Genomic DNA, 12977 nt, shown 5'->3' with positions numbered 1-12977 from the left:
TTTCTCTTTTCTGTTCTACCACCCTTTCATTTTTTCAACAAGAAATCGTTAAAATTTAAATTAAAACTTTTTCAAAATTAGAGCATCAAAGTAAGCACACTCGCCGTTATGAAGGCCCCTTTTTATTATATCTTCACTGGTAGTCTCTCGTTCTTAGGATGTTTTTTGAAAAATATTCTCTTTGATATGTTTTAATTTAATCATCATTGATTGATTTAAGTGGAACATTCAAGGTAGTTCTAAATTTGATAAGTCGAAAGAATTCGATTGCCAAAATTGTGAGTCATAATGTGAACATGAACATTAATTTGACACTTTATTTAACCTCAGAAATTTATCATAGATAATATAGATATGTACTTAGTGGTTCCGTTTGAGGAGGCCTTATACGAAGTACATAATATGTATGCAGTTCGATTTATTAGCCTTTACCAAAGCAAGAGTATTTCTAATTACATAAATAATAATTAATTACTCAGTACCTACAGCAAAGAATAATAAGTCTTCAGGATCTTTAAAAGGAAACTAACACTCCCGGCGAGAAAATAGTGATCCAGACATTTTGATATTGCCATCTTATCCGTGACTGTAATTTTTAATTAGAAAATATAATTTATTGCGAAATAAAATTAAATCACATAAATTTTACGAATAATTCGGCTCGCCATATGCCACCATATGAGAACCCCAAATAACTCTAAATATAGGACGAGAAAAAAAAAAGTCAGTATCGCATTAATCGATGATTGCGATAATGCATCAACACGTCGCGAAACCGATCCTCACGTATCAGATTTCAGCAATTCGTTACGATTGTAGCTTTCTCACCTGAAATGTCATCAGAGCCTGTAGAAAAGCCGAGGAAAAGTGAGTCCATTAGCGCTTTTTTAAGCAATCCCGATAAAGATCAGTCGGTTTGTGTTACAAAAATAAATAAACGAAGAGTCCGCGGAAATAATAATAGTATATCACGAATTTTCTAAGGATCAAAGTTGAACAGGTCCAATAAAAACGTCGCGTTGTGAAAGTTGCTAACTGAGTGTCTTCGATATTTTTTAACGGCACCTCGTGTCAAAGGTGCCGGCGCTAATTAGGTTAAACGGATATGTTTGCAGCGACAATAAAAAAATCGTCGATGGATGTTCACGCTTGTCACCGATAAATCAACATTCTAACAGGATCCCAGGCACCGGGAAAGATTTGGCACCCTTCAGGTGCGAATTGCTTTCCCTTGTCGCTCGTAAATTCCAAAATCGTGACGTAATAAAACACCAATTGCGGTACCATAATTAACGATGCACAGCGGACGAGACCCATAAAACGATAATTAATTGAAAAAATGAAAGAGGTTCGGGTTGTGGCGCAACTGTCAAATTTGACGTTTCTGTGCCACAGTTTAATACGTCTCGGAACCGATCAGCCGTCAGACGCGAGATGGCGCACCCGTCGGTGCGTTTTTGCTGTATTTTTTGTGTTCAATCGTGAAATCAATTAACCAGAAGCCGGCAATCCCGAGGCCGGTAAAGATTGGTGCCCATAAAAAAACCTATTACGAATTTTAAATTCGAACTTGGTGAATACAACGAAATGTATGTCTCTGCTTGTGTTTCCCATCACGTAATGCAGAAAAAGCCGGCCAATTTGATTGGCCCCCGCGTTCGGACGCTGCTGATCGCTGTTTAACTGTCCCATTCACATAGTTAGTCGTGGTCGTTTTCTACATTTTGTTATTTTTAACGGTGGTGGACGCCCATATTGACGTCATCACGTGGTGCACAAATAACTCCACCGTGTATTAGTGATCGTTTCGATTCTTCGGCGGTTCGACTGGGAGGGGCGATTGATTGACTTTCTACCAAAACGAAAATGTGTTGTCTCTGATTTTTCACTGGGACTTATCCATTTTAGGTGGATTAGAAAGTGGACGAAGTTGATGTCATTTCGGCGGAAAAAATGCAAGAACGACGAATTTATGATTGGGAATCCGAATTTACATTTTTGAGTAATCAGAAACATTAGCGGATTATTTTCTAAGTGCCCATAAATTTGTTTTGTGTTGGGTAATGTGGCCAGCACTAACTAAGTATGGAGTACTTTGTAATTTATAGGACTTTTGCAAGGCAGTTTTTTCACTGCTAAATACCATGTTGGACATTTGACCCGAAGACGATTACTAAGCGATTTAATTAATCTTAAGTAATTTTTTGCTGCTCACGCACGCCATACGTTGTACTAAATAGCAACTTCAAGAAAAAATATACCTACATTTCACTAAAGCCTCATTAGTAATAAACTATGTATTTGTTGGCACCGTTGGCCAACAAATTCTGAAAGATCGAGTAGCAAATTTACAGTATACATCTTGTAATAAATTCTCGATGGTTATAATGAAAAATAAGAGAACATGAGATGGAAAACCTATAGTTATGATAAAGTTTAATAAGTAAAGAAAAGTTGACAATTCAGCAGTAATATAAGCTTCCAAATAATTCACATTTCGCACTATACCAAATCCACTTGTTGCGGAATGTTATTATTTTTCAAAAGTTTTGTTTTCTACTAGAACTGTTTAAGAAATCGTCTTTTTTTAAATTTTATTAACACAAGAGCCTGTTTAAAAGTGAATCCGTTAGAAATAAAATAACATATGTAAATACAACGCTATAAAATTAAAAATGAAATACAAAATACCTTAAGAATAAATTTAGTTAAAAATGAGAGATAAATGAAATTAAGTACAACCTTAACAAAAAAGTCGAAATAAAATATGTATGTATGTTACAAATTGTCTTTATGCTCGTATATGATAAAACCTGAAAATGACTTATCTGAAAGTAAATAGGTACATATGTAATTGATTTTAGTTCTTTATATGTATGAAAGTTTTAAATTAACAAAACCGTCGTAATAATTAACAGAATCCGGTCATACAAAGAAGTGGTTCTTCACAACAAAAAATTTATTATCCAAATAAAGAATTAAAGAGTTGTTAGGACAGAATTTATGATGAAGTAAACTCACTGATATGGAAATAACAAAGTTTCTCCAAAAATTTTGCAAGAGTTCTCTACTCAAAGGTAATTTTTTAATTTTATATTTTATTCAATATTTTGTATCTTTATTCAAAATAAGATCATTGAAAAGGTTCTAAATTAATAAAAATGTTGAATACAATTATTGCGTCAAGATATTGTATAGTGTGCTATTTGATTTTTCATTCATTAAGTAACATTTGGTAGGTACTAGACAAAATCTTGTACTAAGAGGTTAACAAATGTTTATGGAGCAAATTTACGTAACCAATCCAGCAAAAAAGAAATCACAAAAAAATTCAGAACAACATACATATTGTACGTCAGTTCATACAAAGGAAAGAAAAATTATTATCACGAAGCAATAAGGAACACGTTAATATATTTTACTTTAGACAACAACAATGTCAAAATTCCTGAAGCTAAACTATAAAATTTTTTTGAATACGTAGATAATTTATTCAAACGATAAAGCACTAAAGAGAATGTATTTGCTTATTTCTATTTTAGAAAACACATATTTTTACGGTATTGTTCTTTCTCTCCTCATATTCAGTGACAGGGCAATCAGGTCGGTTAAATTTATTATTGAAAATAATACAAATACATAAATTGAAAATAGACAAATATAACGTATACCATAAAAACCACCTGCAGCGTGAAGACTATTAAACTTGCAGATTCGTCTTTCTCTTTACAAAAAATGCAGCAGCACGACAATAAAATGCAAAATAAGATTCGGGCATTAAAATTAAATTAATAGATACATATAATTAAAATAAATTAAAATAATAATAAAACAGATTTTTTTTAATGTACATACCTACATAATTATTAAAAAAATTAATTAAATTAATTTTTTTTTATACATTAATGTATAATATTTATATGATAGGTAAACTAAATTTTAAACAAATAAAAAAACTTCTTCAAGTCCTGAGCTTTTGGCCACAGGTCCCAAAACACTAGCAGCATTTCTTCTTTGGATAGCAATACTTATTCTTTGCTGGAAATAGCTAGGGGACTCGGAAACACCAGATTATTATAAAAATACTAAAGAAAGTACAATAAATGCATGTTGTAGTCATAAATATATAAATTTAATACAACTACTGTTGTAGCAATTAATTACACCACTCAAGAAATATTCTAGTATTTAGAGCACCCGGAAATATTCAAGTTCGTAATTAAAAACCTGAATTTTCGCCAGACTTCTCCACCTTGACCCACCTAATTAAAAAAAAAATAATCGTAAAAATCTCCTCTTACTCGATCGGCCGTTGGCCGGAAAAAAAAGCTGCTCCCGATCGCTAGCCTACGCCACTGCCTCCCACAGCCTCCCAGGATTGCTGATTGAAAATATAATTGACTTGTTAAATTGAAATTGGTTTGACAGACGTACGAGTGCGGGAGGTGAGGGGGCTCTGCTCACTAATCAATTTATTTTACAGCAAATGATTGATTAAAGCGATATAGAAACGCCGATTCATTATTGGATATCCTCGCCGATGGTACCCACAATAATCTAGATGGCCTTTCTATACCGGGTGGAAAACGAAAGCGTTCCACGGCCGCCTTCGCACTTCCGCGAACAAAAAGTGCGTAATTGTGGCAATTACGGCTTAATTAACCGCACGCGCCAACTTTCTATCGGGTGTCTGACCGGTCCATAAATAAAACAATCCGATTCGGCTGGTACGGTCCTGGGTCGTTTCCTAGGACAGAGGTTTTGGTCTTGTTTTTCGGTTGGTTTTGCGCGTAGGGGTCCCCATTCGTTACACAGTGACGGGGAACATGCAGGGACGGCCCCAGGTTCGTCGAAGAATGCGGGATCCTGTTTATGGATACATCTCGGACCGTCGTCTATAAAAGATAAATTGACACAATAACCGCAAAAAATCGGATGGGGGATGAGTTACGATGAAGGCGGCTTCACAATCAAAGCTGTATTAGGAGCTAATGACTGGAGGTATTGGTTACGGCGGATATGTACAGATTAGATTTTAATTGCTGGAATGTTAAGAGAATGAAGCAACACCTGAATCAAGATGGAGGAAATTAGGCAACGAAGCAAAATTGAAAATGGGATCCTAATGGGCACAGATCAGGTTTTGGTTCCCTAGTATAAGTAAGCTAAAACTCACACAGCAACAAAGCGTAGAAAATGTGTTAAAGAAAGACATGTCTACCAACAAATAATTGAGCGTGGAAAATTTTCATTTATGAATATAAATACAAATTTAAAGGAAAAGATACTAATTCCCTCCGTCTGCATTTCCTCAGAAAAAATCTTGAAGGGATAAGGATTGAAACTAGTACTTTTGGGTGTTTTATCTACGTTCAAATATTCTAAATAACCAAACTGAACTGAAAAGATTTATTCAGAAAATTCGTAGATACCTACTGAAGACTAGATTTAATTAATTAATTTTCAGTAGATTCCTCTGATGTTTTCTGTTTTATTTAAATTACTGAACCTATGTATATACTAGAGACATGCATACCATATACGTAGCAACAATGACAAATAGAATATTCCATTGAACGATTTTTTTAATGACCCACGCATTTCAAGTAGAGTAATTACAAGTCCTAAGTCGTGATTTATAATGAAAAGTGTACGTTTCGAATCCGTTGTTGTCGCTCTCGGTTTCCCACATGCCTATTTACACAACTAAAACTACCGTCTTTTATCAGTTGGCCATCCATCCATCCATCCAGTTGAGGTACGGCATAGTTTCAAAGGTAATGTTAACGTTTCTTGCACGACACCGGTGATTGATACTTTACATAAACGTCCTGAAAGTGGTCAGGTGGATAACTAGGTGGGCGACCACCTCACCAGTCAGACCTGATGTCCATCTGATCGAACTGGCTCTCCGACTCTCTTCATTCACCAACTGTAATAAAGAGATTAATACAATTTGATAACGTCAAATGAGAGCGTCAGCTTTTTAATGGAAAAATAACTCGCCGATTAGAGGGCGGAGGCCACCACCGAATTCATTAAGCGCCGCAAGGACCGGGAAGGAAGTGTTGTGCGTTATTTTTATTTGTTTGAATTTTACGGTCGCATTTACACCGACAAATATAAACATAAAGACGGTTTTACGGCGGACGCTGAAAGAGCATCTATCATCTTCAAATGGGCATATCAATCGGATCTATTTACGGCCGGCATAAAACGCGGCATCACTTGCAAAAGTGAAATAAATTTGCGCCAAATCTAACGTTTACGGTTACGTTTCGGTATAGCTGTCGACGAGAAGGCGATTTATTCGACGAGTATAACGACGACAACCACATTAAAAATTTAAATGGACGATATAACGCAAATCCGCAGATTACGAAGTCTATTTACAAATTATTTAAACACAGATATGGATCACTTTAAATTGAGAAATTATTTCTAACGAAACCGCTAAAAGAGAAGGAACAAATAACCAGAAAATCACAAGAGATTTGGATTCGTAATAAAAATTAAATCATGAAAAACTCAAGTTATGTCGTAGATTAAGTGGTATACAAGGTGTTTCAGGTAACTTTCCGATCCTGATGAGTTTTAAATACAACCAGTAATACTTCTTTCATTTTTAACTATAACTTTCATTAACTATAATGATAATTAAATTATATATTTTGGTATCTAGCATTTTGTGACTACTGAATATTGAGTTGCATAAATTCGGCGAAGATCTCGGAAAGTTACGTGAGCACGAATTATTTATTGTGCAGACATTTTTTTTAAGAAATAACCAATGATAGTTTGTCAGGTTTTTAAGCATCAAATGTTACGTATTAAGTAATTTAAATTATTGATTCAATTTACCTTAAAATAAAAATTAAAGTGGAGTTACTTATTTAGAGAGAAAAGTGCGGCCTACTTGACTACAGCTTTTTTTGAATGCTCATTACAAATTGATCACACCTGTTAACAATATTTTAAACGGCTCTGTAACTAAACAGCGCCGGACAAAATAGCGCTGGACAAAATAACAGCGACAAAATAGCGCCACGACAAAACAGCGTCAGTCAAAATAGCGCAAGTTGAAAACAGCGTTGGTCAATTCAGCGCAGGACAAAACAGCGTTAGTCAAAATGGCGCAAGTTGAAAACAGCTTTATGTGGTACCATTGTGATGATAAAAATCGACTACAGTTAACTTGGGACGCCTCTGAGATTTTTTGAAAATTTAGGCTGAGTGAACGTACCTACCGAGATTTGTCAAAGTTTGTCAACCTCAATATTTAAAATTTTCAAATCAACTTTATTTCTAAAACAAGAATAATATAAACACAACGTAAACCACAACAATTATAATTACAATGAAAGATTAAGTGCGACCGAAACCAAATAATCCTCTACGTTTCTAAAGGCATAGTTTTCAGCCAGAACTTTAAGCCTACTTCTTAGCTGCACGTACTTGCAGTTGGGTTTTTTTGGTTCTCTGATACCAGCGCGGTACCGCGTAATGAAGGTCTCTGTAAAACTTTGTTCTTTCTTTAAATGCATCAGTAACTTGGATACACAGGGGTGATGACAATCTAAACTTTTCTGAAATGAATTGTGCCATGCTTCCACAGAATTATTTGTTTTAGGCAAGTCACTTCGAATTCTGTCATACATATTCCAAATGTTAATTTCAAATCTTGGTCGTACATTGAGAATTCTTCTACCAACATAGTAGTTTTCCCAATAATCTATTAACGGTTTCAGTTCGTCCGGAAAATTTTCAGTAATAATTTCGAAAGCAAATTGTACATCCTTTACAGGAACATAACTTAATGCTAATAACATCTTACATTTTTTTCTTGTGTCCTCATTTTCTCTGTAGCATTCCACTAAATGGGTTTTTTGAATTTTTTTCCAAAGATTTTGGGCCAGATGAAACATGCATCCTGTAATTTGTGCATTTGGAAAAACCTCATTTATGGCGTTGATTGCGGATATTTCAAAATCGCTTACTATGCTTTCAGGTCTTAGCGTTGGCTCAATTTCCATCAACTTCTCAAATACTCTCTTATACGTTGCCTGTTGTTTATTGTTTAATAATACATATATCATAGGTAGAGCTCTGTTGTTGATCAATGCGTGAACAGTATATACTTGAGTGAAGAATTGTGGAGCTACCTTAAATGTCCCATCAACGCACCAGTGTGGAAATTCATTTAGCAGTGCAATATTTCTTGCCGTGCCAAACATGATGATTCGATTGTTGTCATTATTACCAGAATCGTACAGCAAAAAATTTTCCCCTCTGTCGGTTTTTTTGTACTCTTCATTAATGTCAATTTCTGAAATATTCTTATTCCTGGTTGTATTTCTTGTAAGAATTTTATTTCTCTGACGCTGTATAGTACGTCTTGCAGCATCGTAACTTTGAATTTGGACACAAGCTTCTTCGGAAATATTACTGCTGCATGCTTGAATAATAGCCCTTGGCCTTTCTTCGGATGATACAGCTGACTTTCTAATTTTTTCTCTAACAATTTGTGCTTCATTGCTTGCGGGATCCGGACCGTGATTGTGCTCATTTGTTGCCTTCTTGTAATTTTCTCCCGTCACCAACAGCCTCCCCTTGCAACCAGTTTTGGTGCATCGCCACGAAGTGGAATTGAGGCGCGCCTTATCTTTTCTATATCTGTACCCATCACACAGCAAGAGTTTACCGTTTTTCTGCGACTTTATGTATTCCATTGACGTTGACTAATTTATTTTGTCGCTGTTATTTTGTTCAGCGCTGTTTAGTTATGGAGCCGACTAATTTTATTTTAAGTTTATTTATTTTTGCGCTATTATGTCGCACGCTGTTTAGTAGCACGCTTTTTAGTCGCGTCGCTTTTTTGTCGCGCGATATTTTAGTTGTTCGCTATTTTGTCGCACGTCATTTTGTCCAGCGCTATTTTGTCCGGCGCTGTTTAGTTACAGAGCCATTTTAAACTTTGAGTAAATTAAACGAAACTTAAATTTTGCGATTTCTAACTTTACTGTTATGTTCCGCGGTATATCTGTCGGTACTTCATTAGGATTTAATTTATCTAACGTGAAAGACTTGTAACTAGTCTTTTGTACTATATTTATGACAAATAATCGTCGTAGTTTAGTAACATTTTACAGGTATCGAGAATCGAAGCAATAACAAAATTGAATTTATTGAGTCAAATGTTACCAATTTGTTGCACTTAAGTGAATTTATAACATTCCGCTCATTATCCTCACCTCTGTCGATTCTATTGCGCCTTGGAGGCAGCATTGCGTTAAGAATTACGATGTTGTTATAACTGTTAGGAATGTAATATGGTTTTTCGCAACATAATCAGAGCCTAGGAATCCTGCAAACACGGTCGCTGCCATACTAAATGGTAGAGTACAACAAACAACTTATTTGGGTAAAATGATGTATGTTCATCCCACGCGGATGCTACGTGATAAAAGGTAGAACGACACATAAGAATTCATCTTGGAAAAATCAATAATTCAATTCGATTTCAACAATTTATAATAATTAAAATTAATTTGTATCAAAAATCAGTTTAGATAAACAGCTGTCAATCCATCAAGTACACAACGTACGCGTAGAATTGCAAATGGCGCGTAAATGCTTTTTTTTATTTTTTTATTATTCTAAACCATCCACCACCCGGCGGCACGGCAATTTTGCCGGAGTACATACACTATTACGGATATTACTATTAATGTCAACTCTTATTTAATAATTTTAATGATTTTGGTTATTGACTCTTTTGATTTGTTTATTTTCGATTTCAATCTATTTTCTTCACTTCTTGAAAGAAATTTAGATACATATTTATTTACACTTTTTGAATTCCTAGGTATTATATTTGATTTTTTCTTTGACACTATTTTCTTTATTTCTCAAGTGATTTTTTTTTGTTGGTCTTACAAATGTTTATTTTCTGTTTCCTTTCTGAAAACATGGTGTCTTTCATGTTTTGGTAAAATATCTGGAAGTTTTTAAAATTCTTATTACTATTACATATTAGGTAAATTAAGTGTAACCAAATATAATTTATTTTTATTAAATTTTCCGACATATTTAGATTCTTTGTATGATAAATGTTAAATTTGTAACAATACAACTGTGCTAATATCTGTTTAGTTTCAGTTGCACAAAAAAGTACAACACTGTCATTTTTTAATCTTTGAATTCTCTAGGAATTTAAAATTTCGAATCAATTTTTCACCTTGGATTAAGTCTAACTCGCTAGTTTAGGACAATTTTTATGGTCCCATTTTACAAGAAACGACTCCACTGGGTGTGTCCATTATCTCCTAATTTCCTTTTACAGTTTTAAATTTCCGTTGGTCGTGACCGACGACAGGATTTTTTGCGCGACCATTCACGACACATTTTCCATCTTGAAAAAATTTAACACTTTATATTAATTTTTTTTTCGGCCTACCACAGATTTGAAAAAGTGGTCGTGAACCAGTGCCCGGAATAATACTTTATGTCCCTAATTCCGTTCTTTATAGGCCGAGCTTTCACTCCAAACATGGCAACGAGTTCACTGATAAACTCACAGGTGATAAGAAATTGCCTAAGAGAGGAGCAGATCTAGTCCAAAATCGAAGATGGTCGCGTCCTTGAATTCATCGCTGTGAAAGTGAAGCTGAACGTGGCGCAGGGGAGAGCTGGGAAAAGTCGACCCGCCAGAAAAAAATCGTCCGAAAACATTAGCTAAAAATACAAAAATACATATCGGTTGCTGATGGTATAATGTACTATTTATTTAATTTGTACAGTTGACATGTGTAAAATACTCTGTAGTTTCAACACGAATAAACTTGTTATTATTATTATTAAAGGAATAAATAATTACACAATAAACTTACTGCGGATAAGAACCAAGCCAAAATAGAAATTCAATAAATATTATTTTTTATTTGCTTGATTTATTTTAGTTTTTCTAGATGTGTCAGTAGCGTATACGGGTTGAGTAAAAATGTGATTGACTTAAGTGTTTATTGTTCTTTAGTGTTTTTGAGTTAATTTAGTTTCTGGGCAAAGAAACACGTTACATAAGTAAGGCATGAGGAGATACAAAAAGTTTTGTGAGAGGCGAAAGAATGAGGGAAATGTGCAGGGGGAATTTAATTATAAAACTGGTCGAAATAAAGTCATTTCGATTCATTGTTATGAAAATAATTTAATAGGCGACCGAATTTTATGTGCGTCCTTCTTAAATATTTATGAAGATATTACTAAAACAAACATTGATTTAAAATGCAGACTCGACCGTTTGCCATATTAACAATTATCGGACAGCTTTCGAGAAGTTTATAATTGTGTGCGGCGTGCAAAAATGCAAAATACGCGAAAAAAATGCAGTCCGACTGGTTATAATTACCGGAAAAGTGAGCGTAGAAACTTAGACTTAATCAAGTAGAAATATTCAAGAAATAAAAAGGCACGTCGGGCAAAAATCCTAGAATACGGCGCGACAACGCAATTAAATCTAGAACTGGTCTATTAATAGATCCGTGGGGCCCCTCGTTTCGAAAATCGATTCGATCGCGATAAGCGAAAAACGAAGGAGGCCCAGAACTGGTCGGTATCGGGGCCACGGCGATAACGGTCCGATTTACCAAATTACAGTGTCGGTGATGATTCCTGATCGAATTAAGTTGCTTCACGTTTTCGCACTTACCGTTTTCTCGATTTTTGTAATGGACGATGGGCCGTAATAAACGGAATTTATAGCCGGGCATTACGTAAGTGGTATGCGTTCAGGTAGACGAGTGGAAATATTTATACGGTAATTATACGTTGCCTATAATTCTTTGAAGCTATAGACCATGACGTCGTTTTAATATGAAAATGATAAGTATCAGACACCGCAAGAGCACCACAATGAAAGTTCGAAGCTACTGTTTGACCACAGCACGCGCATTACATCCGAGAATACGAGCCGAAGGATGAATCAGAGACCGCCGAGGAATTGCTGCTGTAGGTGGCTCGGCCGTAAGAATACCGCAAATATGTCGATGGTAGGGTGAGCAGACGGGAAAAGCGCGTTTCACCAATGGGTATGGCGCGGAACCCGCAACTGATAACGACGGAAATGGAAGCCGGATTTGTCACCCGGTGACTTCGTGGAGGACGTCACTGACCACATCAAACGGATCTTACTGATGTTTTCCACGCGGGATTTTTTGGTGACTTTCTGAGGTAACATTCCAAATTTTAAGAATCCGACATCGAGGACCGCAAGGGACTCATCGGGCTCCATTCTTATCTCGTCGCACGCTGAATGTAATTTAACATGTCTGGTGTATGAGAAAGCTGTGGATAACAATTTAGCAAAACTATTATTGTTTCAGAATTTGTGTTAAACCACTGGCAATTTTTTTATGATAATTTTTTAAATATTAAATCTTTGACAAATTCCACTATTTAATTAACTGCAAACTATGCTCTTAAGTTACAATTTTTATAGAACACTAGCTCTAAGCTATTCTTAAAGTTCTTTAATAGTTTCTATTTAATTGTGGTGCATTTTTGATATGTGTATATAGTTTATTTTCAGTAAAAAAAAAAAAAATAAAATTTAAAATCCACGTTGAAACGTTCAGCCTTTTAAAGCACATTCTGTTCTGATTGAAACCTAAATAGAAACTCGGACGTTATCAGATTCTGATTGTTCGCTACGCTGATAGGATTATCAAAAATAATTATTAGATTTTAGAAATTAGAGTGCCTTTTTTTAGCGGAGTAGAAATATGTACTTCAAATCCTAGGAGTAGGAGTGTCCACAGGCGGCTCGACGGAGTCAAATGTAAGGTCATTTGAAGCATTTGTCACGATTTATTTATCAGTTACAAGTATCAATTACACGAAATATTTAATAATTAAATTATCCCTATTAAAAAAAGCTTCCAAAAATTAGATCACCTTGTATCATAAACGACACGTTAAGATCG

At 35.0% G+C, this 12977-nt stretch overlaps 1 long non-coding RNA gene across 1 annotated transcript; it reads right to left on the bottom strand.

Moving 5' to 3' along the window:
* Positions 1 to 3858: 3858 nt before the first annotated feature.
* On the bottom strand, positions 3859 to 12086 carry LOC138131481 (uncharacterized). The gene is made up of 3 exons (XR_011159826.1): positions 11705 to 12086; positions 5717 to 5932; positions 3859 to 4895 (listed from the first exon to the last, which is right to left on the bottom strand). It is a non-coding gene; the product is annotated as an uncharacterized lncRNA (long non-coding RNA).
* Between the last annotated feature and the right edge of the window lie 891 nt (positions 12087 to 12977).

Source organism: Tenebrio molitor, chromosome 5 (assembly GCF_963966145.1).
Source record: "Tenebrio molitor chromosome 5, icTenMoli1.1, whole genome shotgun sequence".
Taxonomy (NCBI): Eukaryota; Metazoa; Arthropoda; class Insecta; order Coleoptera; family Tenebrionidae; genus Tenebrio; species Tenebrio molitor.
This window is presented reverse-complemented; position numbering and strand designations above follow the sequence as displayed.